Below are 8,689 nucleotides of genomic sequence, written 5' to 3'. Positions count from 1 at the left end.
CATTCAGAACAATGTCAATGATTTTGTTACCTTTCTCAAAGACTTCCTCAGCAGTTTTACCCCAGACGATGATATCATCGATGAACTGGGTGTGTTCTGGAGCACCGCCTTTCTCCAGAGCATCGTGGATCACTGCATGAAGATGCTTGAGCTGTGGATCCAGCCCATTGGCAGTCTGTTGAAAGTGTACTGGATTCATCTCCAGCTGAAAGCAAACTGAGGCCTGCATTCCTCTGCTATGGGAATAGAGAAAAATGCATTAGCAATGTCTATGGTAGCATACCATTTGGCCTCTTTGGATTCCAGCTCATACTGTAGCTCCATCATGTCTGGTACTGCTGCACTCATAGGTGGTGTTACTTCATTCAGAGCTCGGCAGTCTACTGTCAGACGCCAGTCTCCATTCTGCTTCCGCACAGGCCACACTGGGCGGTTGAAAGGTGAATGAGTTTTGCTGACGACTTTCTGACTCTCCAACTGACGAATCAGATTCTGAATGGGCAACAAAGAGTCACGGTTGGTTCTGTATTGTCTGTGATGCACAGTCTGAGAAGCAACCGGCAATTTAATGTCCTGTATCTTATGTTGTCCCACAACTGCAGATTCATCAGAAAGCTCAGGTCTAGCAGACAGCTTTAATTTTTGTCCATCAATTTCTATAGAAGCTACTCCAAAAGCCCATTTGTAACCTCTAGGGTCTTTGAAACGCCCTTCTCTCAGAAAATCAATTCCCAAAATACAAGGTGCGTCAGGTCTGGTCACAACTGTATGCTTCCTCCATTGTTTACCAGTTAAACTTATATTAACCTCCACCTTACTTAACTCTTGAGATCCACCAATGACTCCCAGAATAGTTATGGACTCTGATCCCTTATAATTTGATGGCATTATGGTGCACTGAGCTCCTGTGTCAACCAAGGCCCTGTACTTCCAAAATTTTAAAGTGCCAGGCCACTGGATGTACACATCCCAAAAGATGTGTGCATTGCGTACAGTGTGCATTATTATAGCTTCGCATGCTATAACCAGAGCCACTGTTTGAGCTACTAGAGTTGTTCTGGGGAACTGTGGAAGTAACAGCTACCCTTCTGGTATTGCTTCCTCGGGTTCTTCCACTTCGCAATTCTCTCAGTCTCCTGAAAAGATTAGAAGTTGGTTGGCCATCCCAGCTGTTAATGTTCTCACCAAACTGATCACACAGAGTTATCTAGATAGTCCTACGTGATTGCCTTGGTGGTCTGTTTTGATTTGATCTGTTTTGGAATGTCCTGTTTTGGAATGACCTCCTTGGAGGACGTGTATTCCTCACAGATTAAACTTGTATCCACCTGGAGGGAGAATTGAAATTATCCTTCTGTGCCAATTGGTATATGGAATCTTTCAGATCCTTCATGCAACTCTCAATTTTTCCAGACAGAGTTTCAATGTCTGAAACCAAAGAACCACGTGTCATGCTATCCTCCAATTGTATCATCTGATCACTGAATTGGCTAACCGTAGAAGAATCTCCACCATAATTTCTTGACACAATTCTGCTTGCCAGAATGTTTGCATAATTAGAAGGAGCAAGTTTGATGATCTTTTTAGCAAGACCAATACCCACAGGAATGTCATCAGGATTCAGAGTTTCATGTTCACCATAGAGTAGCTCTCTAACAGCAAATTCTCTCAAGCGCTTAATTCCCTCATCTATGGTAGTCCAGGGTTTAGGATTCCATGGAAGATCATCTCGGGAAGGGTATCTCAGGGCAACCGCTATTAAAAGGCGTATCCACAGATTAACCTTACCGAGAACCCTGCCTAGATGTCTATCTATTCCATTATCCCTTGAGAGAGTTCCTAACTGAGCTGCTGACTTGTCTCCAACTGTCAGAGCTGGAGCACCTGTATCATAGCACCTACTAAGCCAAGCTAGAACTGGCTCCTTATCTGCCCTGGTGAAATCTTTACGGACATCGCACAATTCCTCGCGGGGTGATGAACACTCTAAAATATCATCTTCTTCTTCGTCTCCCTGAACTTTTTGTCCATATAATCCTGCTGTCATTCTCCTAAGGATCTCTTTAAGCTGAGAACCACCTTTGCCAGCTGCTTTCCTAACTTCATCTCCATCCTGCTTTGATCTCACTAGGTTCGCTAGATCTTTAAAACAAACCTTCTCTTCCTCCTGAGCAGGATCTTTTAGAGTAGAGGGCCCCTCACCAGGATCAGTCTCCAGCTCTTCTTCTCCATCTTTGGCCTTTGCACCCCTAGTCTTTAAAACAGCCACCTTAACTGGAGCTGTGTTTGAATTTACAGCCACCTTAATGGAAGCTGACAGGTCCTGAGATAAATCAGCTGCTGGGGCATTGACTTCTGGTCCCACTGAGGGAGTGGGCGGAAGTGACGTTACTCCGTTAATGGCCGACAGAGAAGAAGAAGGAGGAGAAGGAGTAGGCGCCATGTTGATACCGGCCGCCGCCCTTGGCAGCTTGCCAGAATCAGCAGCAAAGTCATTTAGAGCTGCTTTACCAATTAACTTTTTAGCCCTCTTTTTAACTGACAGAGATTCTGCACATTCCTCATCACTCGATGACTCTGGGACTGATCCAGAGCCACGGCGTTTTCTTTTTGATCTAGTTTTAATAACAAAACAAGCCCTGGACACCTTCTTCTCCCGACGCCAGGAATACAGAGAATACACATTAGTTATCACCAGCAGCAGAATTATACACATCAAACAAATCACTTTTCGATCCCAGGCATCCCCTAAAGTTCCTCTCTCCTCAGGGGGAATCTTAAAACCCTTTATCTCAATTGGGAGAGTGGTGGAGGTAACATTTCTGTATCTCACTGGCCATAGGAAATCCATGCACTTTCCATACCATAATCTAACTCTATACATAACCCACATATAAATTGTCCGCACCAAATATTTACCCAGGTAATCCAAAATCAAACCCAAACAATATCTGTAAACCAGAGCCCCAAAAATTGAAAAGAATAATCGCTCCGCAAACCACAACACCTTCATGTTTGCTAATTCAGCTAGAAAACACTAAATCAATCAAGTAATAAATTAAACTAATTATCTGCCCCACGTTGGGCGCCAATAAAAAAAATGTCGTAGGGTTGGAAGGGTAAGGCCCAAAAGCCTCCTTCCTCCCCCCTGTAATGTAAAGGGAAAAGAAAATTGAAGGGACAGGAAAAAAAAACCTCACAGCTGAATTAGCAAAGCAGTGGAGCTGTATATTTACAAAGCAATGTAGGATATGCAGGGGAATTTATACAAATTTACAATATTTACAATATATACAAAGATACACAATAAAGTAACACAGAAATGAGAGTTCCCCCCTCAGCAGAGGGGGTTCCCCACCTCCGCTCTCCCCTCTCTCCCCCCTTTCCCCAGAGTAGGTTAGAAAAGAGAGAGAAAGAGAAAAAAAAATGTTAGAGGCAGTTATGTGTTAATTGGAAAGGAGTTAATACAGGCCTTTATCAGTTTTTCAAGGCCGAAGCCTTGGCAGAAAGCCCAGGAGCTGCAAGCTGCTGCCCGAAGGAAAAGCGGAAGGAAGACTGCAGAAAAGTGCTGGAAAGCCCAGTATACCTTCCTGCACTACCAGTTCAGAAGGTGCTTCCTCCCACTTTAACAATGAAATTAGTTTAGATAATTCTTTTCATTTACCTTTCTTAAGGGGACAGCCCCAACCGGTGACACACATAGTTGGGATGAAAGCACTTGTCCTGCATTTTCTCACCTATTCAGCTGTTACTGTACTGACACATGTTTTAATATCTCTTTCTACAAAACCATTCCCTTGTAGATAAGATGTGAAGGAATCCGACTGTTTCTCCTCTGGCTTCAGGCACTTCAGACTAACTGTTTGGAAGAGCAGATATTAATATTTGCATGCCTTGTGCCTGGCTTTCCATCCATTATATCCTCCCGAGGTCCCTGTACACTAGACAACCTCATTAGTCCTCCTAATTCCCCTGATGGTGAGTAAACAAACACAATTTCTGTGAGGGGTGTATTGCCTCCCCCTTCCACCGATGTAATTATGGGGCTGGGGAGTTTCTTGTGGGGAAGCTGTCAGCTGGATGATGCTGTTTGTTGTTGAAAAGAAACTAGAAATGTGTAGATTCAGATGGGATGTTAGGAAGAAGTTCTTCCCCATGAGGGTGGTGAGACACTGGAACAGGTTGCCCAGGGAGGTGCTAGAAGCCTCATCCCTGGAGGTTTTTAAGGCTAGGCTTGATGGGGCTGTGAGCAACCTGAGCTCGTGTGAGGTGTTCCTGCCTGTGGCAGGGGGGTTGGAACTGGATGATCCTTGAGGTCCCTTCCAACCCTAGCAATTCTATGATTCTGTGTTCTGAGATGCACTGAATTTGTCAAGCTCTTGTGTTTGTTGCAGTTGTATGGCTTTCTGATCTTGCCATTCTGGGGTTTGGTTTCGTTGGGTGGTTGTTGTGGGTTTTTTTGCTTGCTGTGGTTTTGTTTGTTTGTGTTTTAAGTTGAAATGCAGCTGTATGAATGTGTTGCTCCAAAATCAGTAAGCATGTAGACTTAAAGCCTGTATGGTGTGAGGGTGGGGAGACACTGGAATGCACTGCCCAGAGAAGTTGTGGATGCCTCATCCTTGGATGTGTTTAAGACCATGCTGGATGAGGCTTTGAACAACCTGGTCTAGTGGGAGGTGTCCTTTCCCATGGCAGGGGTATTTGAACTAGGTGATCTTTAAGGTCCCTTCAAGCACAAGTCATTCTATGATTCAGTGAATCCCTGCTGGATGTAGGGGGGTTGGACTAGATGGCCTTTGAATGTTGCTTCCAGCCCAAACCATTCTGTGGTTCTGTATGGGTTCATCTGCAATGACTGCTTGTGGTAACCCTTCCAAACTGCAGTAAACCTGAGGTTGTTGCCATCCTTGTTTTAAGAACAGGGGAAATACAGGAAGCCCAAACAATTCATAGATTCATAGAATGGTTTGGGTTGGAAGGGACCTTAAAAATCATCTAGTTCCAACCCCCCTGCCATGGGCAGGGACACCTTCCACTGGACCAGATTGCTCAAGGCCTCATCCAACTTGGCCTTGAACACCTCCATGGAGGGGGCATCCGTGACCTCCCCAGACAACCTGTTTCAGTGTCTCACCACCCTCACTGCAAAGAATTTCTTTCTGATATTCAGTCTAAATATCCCCTCTTCAAGCTTCAATCCATACCTGCTTGTCCTATCCCAAGAAACCCTTGTGAAAGGTCCCTTCCTGGATTTCTCATAGGCCACTTCCAAGTACTTGAAGGCTGCTCTAAGATCTCTCTGGAGCCTTATTTTCTCCAGGCTGAACTTTGCCTTTGTACAACTTAGTAGCACATTAACAATTATTTTCAACTTAACTTTTTATTGAAGATGTCTTTTATTTGACTGTTTTCAGGTTTTCAATTTGTAATATGTTTCCCTTTTTTCCTTTTGTAATATGTTTCTCTTTTTTCCTTTTAGCTAAGATTTTTCCAGAAGAAATAACTCCACTTTTGCCAGCTGTCTCTGGAGAGAAAATTGCTGAAGACCAAACATGCTATTTTCTTCAGCTCCTGTTAAAATACATGGTACTTCAGGTGAGCAGGATGCAGCTTTTTAACTATTCATATTTGAAGGAGTGTACTTGTGGTCTGTTGAGTCTATGCTGTATCTACATGGATCTGGATTTACCCACAACCATCCACATGTTTAAATGAAAATAAGTCATCATATTACTGATGTAAACAAGTCAGTCTTCCTTTAATTTAATGATCATATGGGATATAGATTCAGTGACATTCTATACTGTTGGACAGGCTTTTCTAAGAGCTTTTTACTAAAAAATTAAGAGCCCTGTTGTGTTTTGGTATTGCTTAAAAAACATCAAAAAGGGAAGAAGCCTTAGGCCTGAATTTGAAGTGTATGGCAAAATATAAAACACTTTTGGTACTTACTTGAGTTTCACCAAAAAAAAGCAATGTAAGAGGCTAGGTTCAAGTCAGCAGTGGAAAAAGTGCTTCTGCTTTTACCTTTCTTTGAAATGGTGTTGGGTTTTCTTACACAAATAATGAAACACACCCACATTGCTTATGAGTAACTTACTCCAAAGTGAACGTGTTTTAGTAGGAAAAGACCAATTCTTTGGCAAAATTTGGCACAGTCTTCCAAGGAATTGTACTTCAAAACTATGGTTAAAGAGTAACTTGAAAGTACATGTATGACTCTGGCATTGATTCATAGAATGGTTTGGGTTGGAGAGGACCTTGAAGATCACTTAGTTCCAACTCCCCTACTATGGGCAGAGATACCTTTGACTAGACTAGGTTGCTCAAGGCCTTATCCAACCTGGCCTTGAAAGGAAGGGGCATCCACAACCTTTCTGGGCAATCACTTCCCTTGTCTCATCACCCTCACTGTAAAGAATGTCTTTCTAATTTCCAGTCTAAAGCTCCACTCCTCAAGCTTCAATCCATTATCTCTTATCCTATCCAAATAAGCCCTTGTAAAAAGTCCCTTCCCAACTTTCTTGTTAAGTCCCCTTCAAGTACTGAAAGGCTCCCTTCAGGTGCTGGATTTGTGCAAGAAGGGAGGAGGACTTTTAAAAACAAACTTGAGTGTCAGCCTCTTCCTTGTCAGTACAGAAGACTTCTATCTTGAGTCCAGTTTTGCCCAAGGGTGCTGCATATGTGTGTGCAACCATCTTAAACATGAGTGTTGAGAGTGTTTCAAGTGACAAAACAGCTCAGAGTAGCTTTCTCTAAATGTACAGGTAAGATGCAAATTGGTTCAACACATTAATATGTCATAGTCTGTGCTTCACTGCATTAGAACAGCAGAAATATGATGGCTTCTCATGAGCTTACTTTATTTGATGTGCTAAAGCCCTCACAGGAATATTTTTCTGTTCTTATGCAGTTTGTAAAGCTTCTTGGGGTAGTGCTAATTTTTTTCTCTCTCTTGTTGAAGTGTAATTGGTTTTGTGTTCAATGTGGAGTGATTGGCAGTGTAACCTATTAATGTAAAGTTTTTTGTTTGTTTCTCTCTAACTCCATGATGAAGGCTGAAAGCTTAGAGTGGAAGAATAAGGAGAACCAAGACACTGGATTTAAATTTCTCTTTGCCTTGTTTAGAAAATATTACCTTCCTCACTTGTTTCCATCCTTTACAAAGGTCACCAACCTCTACAAACCTGTTCTTGGTGAGTTGTGGATTTTGTCTTTTAAGTAGAATAAAAACAATAATGGTAGCATCTCTCTTACCTGCTGGCATATCACTGCACCTCTGATCAATGAGGATTTTTTCCTCCCTTGTCTCATGACTTGTTTTAGTCCCCTTGTTTGTAGCCCTTCTCTTTTGCCTTCCTTTTTGTGTGATACAAATTACAGCATTCAGGTAAGATCTGTCCTTTTAAGCTCTTGCTTTTTCTTCAGGAGTAATATCATTATGGTAGAATATCCACATCAGTATTAGTAAAAGCAGTCAGTCATTGCATCTGTTGTTTCATATGGAGAAAGTGTTGGTGATGTGTTCAATGCATTTAACCAGAGTCTGGGAGCAATGACTGCTATTTAAGATTACACTTTTTCTGTATCTTTTTGTCTCTCACCAGATATTCCAGATATCAGACCAAGGCCAGTGTACATTGCTGCAACACGAAACAATGAGAATGTCTACAGCACAAAGATCCCATACATGGCAGCTCAAGTTGTTTTTATCAAGTGGCTTGTTACCTTCTTCCTTGAAAAGAAATATTTAACTGCTGCCCAGAACACAAAAAATGGAGGAGAAGTGCTCCCTAAAATTATTCAGGTGTGCTTTAAAGGTTATCTCTCTTCTTCATGTGCATGCTAAGCTTGGACAGTGCACTGGCATCAGGAACAAGACAGACATTCTACCCCTGAGTGATGCACTTGATTATTTTATTGGGCCAGTGCCAAGTGCATGAGGTTCAACAAGTCAAAGTGCAGGGGCCTGCATCTGGGTTGGGCTAATCCCAGGCACAATCTAGCCTGGGTGCAGAGTGGGTTGAGTGTAGCCCTGAAGGAAAGGATTTGGGGCTGTTGATTGATGAGAAGCTCACTCTAAGCAGGCAGTGCCCTCATGCAGCCCAGAATGGAATCATATCATGAGCTGCATCAAGAAGAGTGTGGCCAGTAGCTCAAGTGGGGTGATTCTGCTGTTGTGAGACCCCACCTCAAATACTACAGAATTCTAGAGTGGTGAATTCACCAAGTCTTAACATAGAAACCTCTGCTGTGAGACTTGGCTGGGGGACCTGGGGTTGTTGCACTGAGAGAAGACAGTTGGGGGACCTTAGACCTGCCTTCCAATACCTGAAGGGATCCTACAGGAAAGCTGGAGAGGGACTTTTGATAAGGATGTTGAGCAGTAGGACAGGGAACAATGGTTTTAAGCTGAGGGAAAGTAGATTTAGACTGGATCATAGAAGTTCTTCAGTATAAGGGTGGTGAGACTCTGAAATAGGCTGCCCAGGGAGGTTGTGGATGCCTCCTCCATGGGGGTGCTGAAGACCAGGTTGGCAACCAAGTCTAGTTGAGAGGTGTCCTTGCCCATAGTGGGGAGATTGGAGTAAATAATCTCTAAGGTCCCTTCCAACCTAAGCGACTTGATGATTCTCTGCTTTATTTTGCTGAGGGAGGGAATATTTAAGGGAAACCCTTTAATAATTCC

At 43.0% G+C, this 8,689-nt stretch overlaps 1 long non-coding RNA gene across 1 annotated transcript; it reads left to right on the top strand.

The window, feature by feature from the left end:
- The first annotated feature begins 3,807 nt into the window (after nt 1-3,807).
- On the top strand, nt 3,808-7,190 carry LOC137443475 (uncharacterized). The gene is made up of 3 exons (XR_010987891.1): nt 3,808-3,978; nt 5,480-5,595; nt 7,058-7,190. It is a non-coding gene; the product is annotated as an uncharacterized lncRNA (long non-coding RNA).
- Nucleotides 7,191-8,689: the final 1,499 nt, after the last annotated feature.

Source organism: Melanerpes formicivorus, unplaced genomic scaffold (genome assembly GCF_026170545.1).
Source record: "Melanerpes formicivorus ecotype bairdi unplaced genomic scaffold, bMelFor1.0.p_v2 SCAF_9, whole genome shotgun sequence".
NCBI lineage: Eukaryota > Metazoa > Chordata > Aves > Piciformes > Picidae > Melanerpes > Melanerpes formicivorus.
Note: the sequence above shows the minus strand (reverse complement) of the source record. Positions and strands in the feature narration are given on the sequence as shown.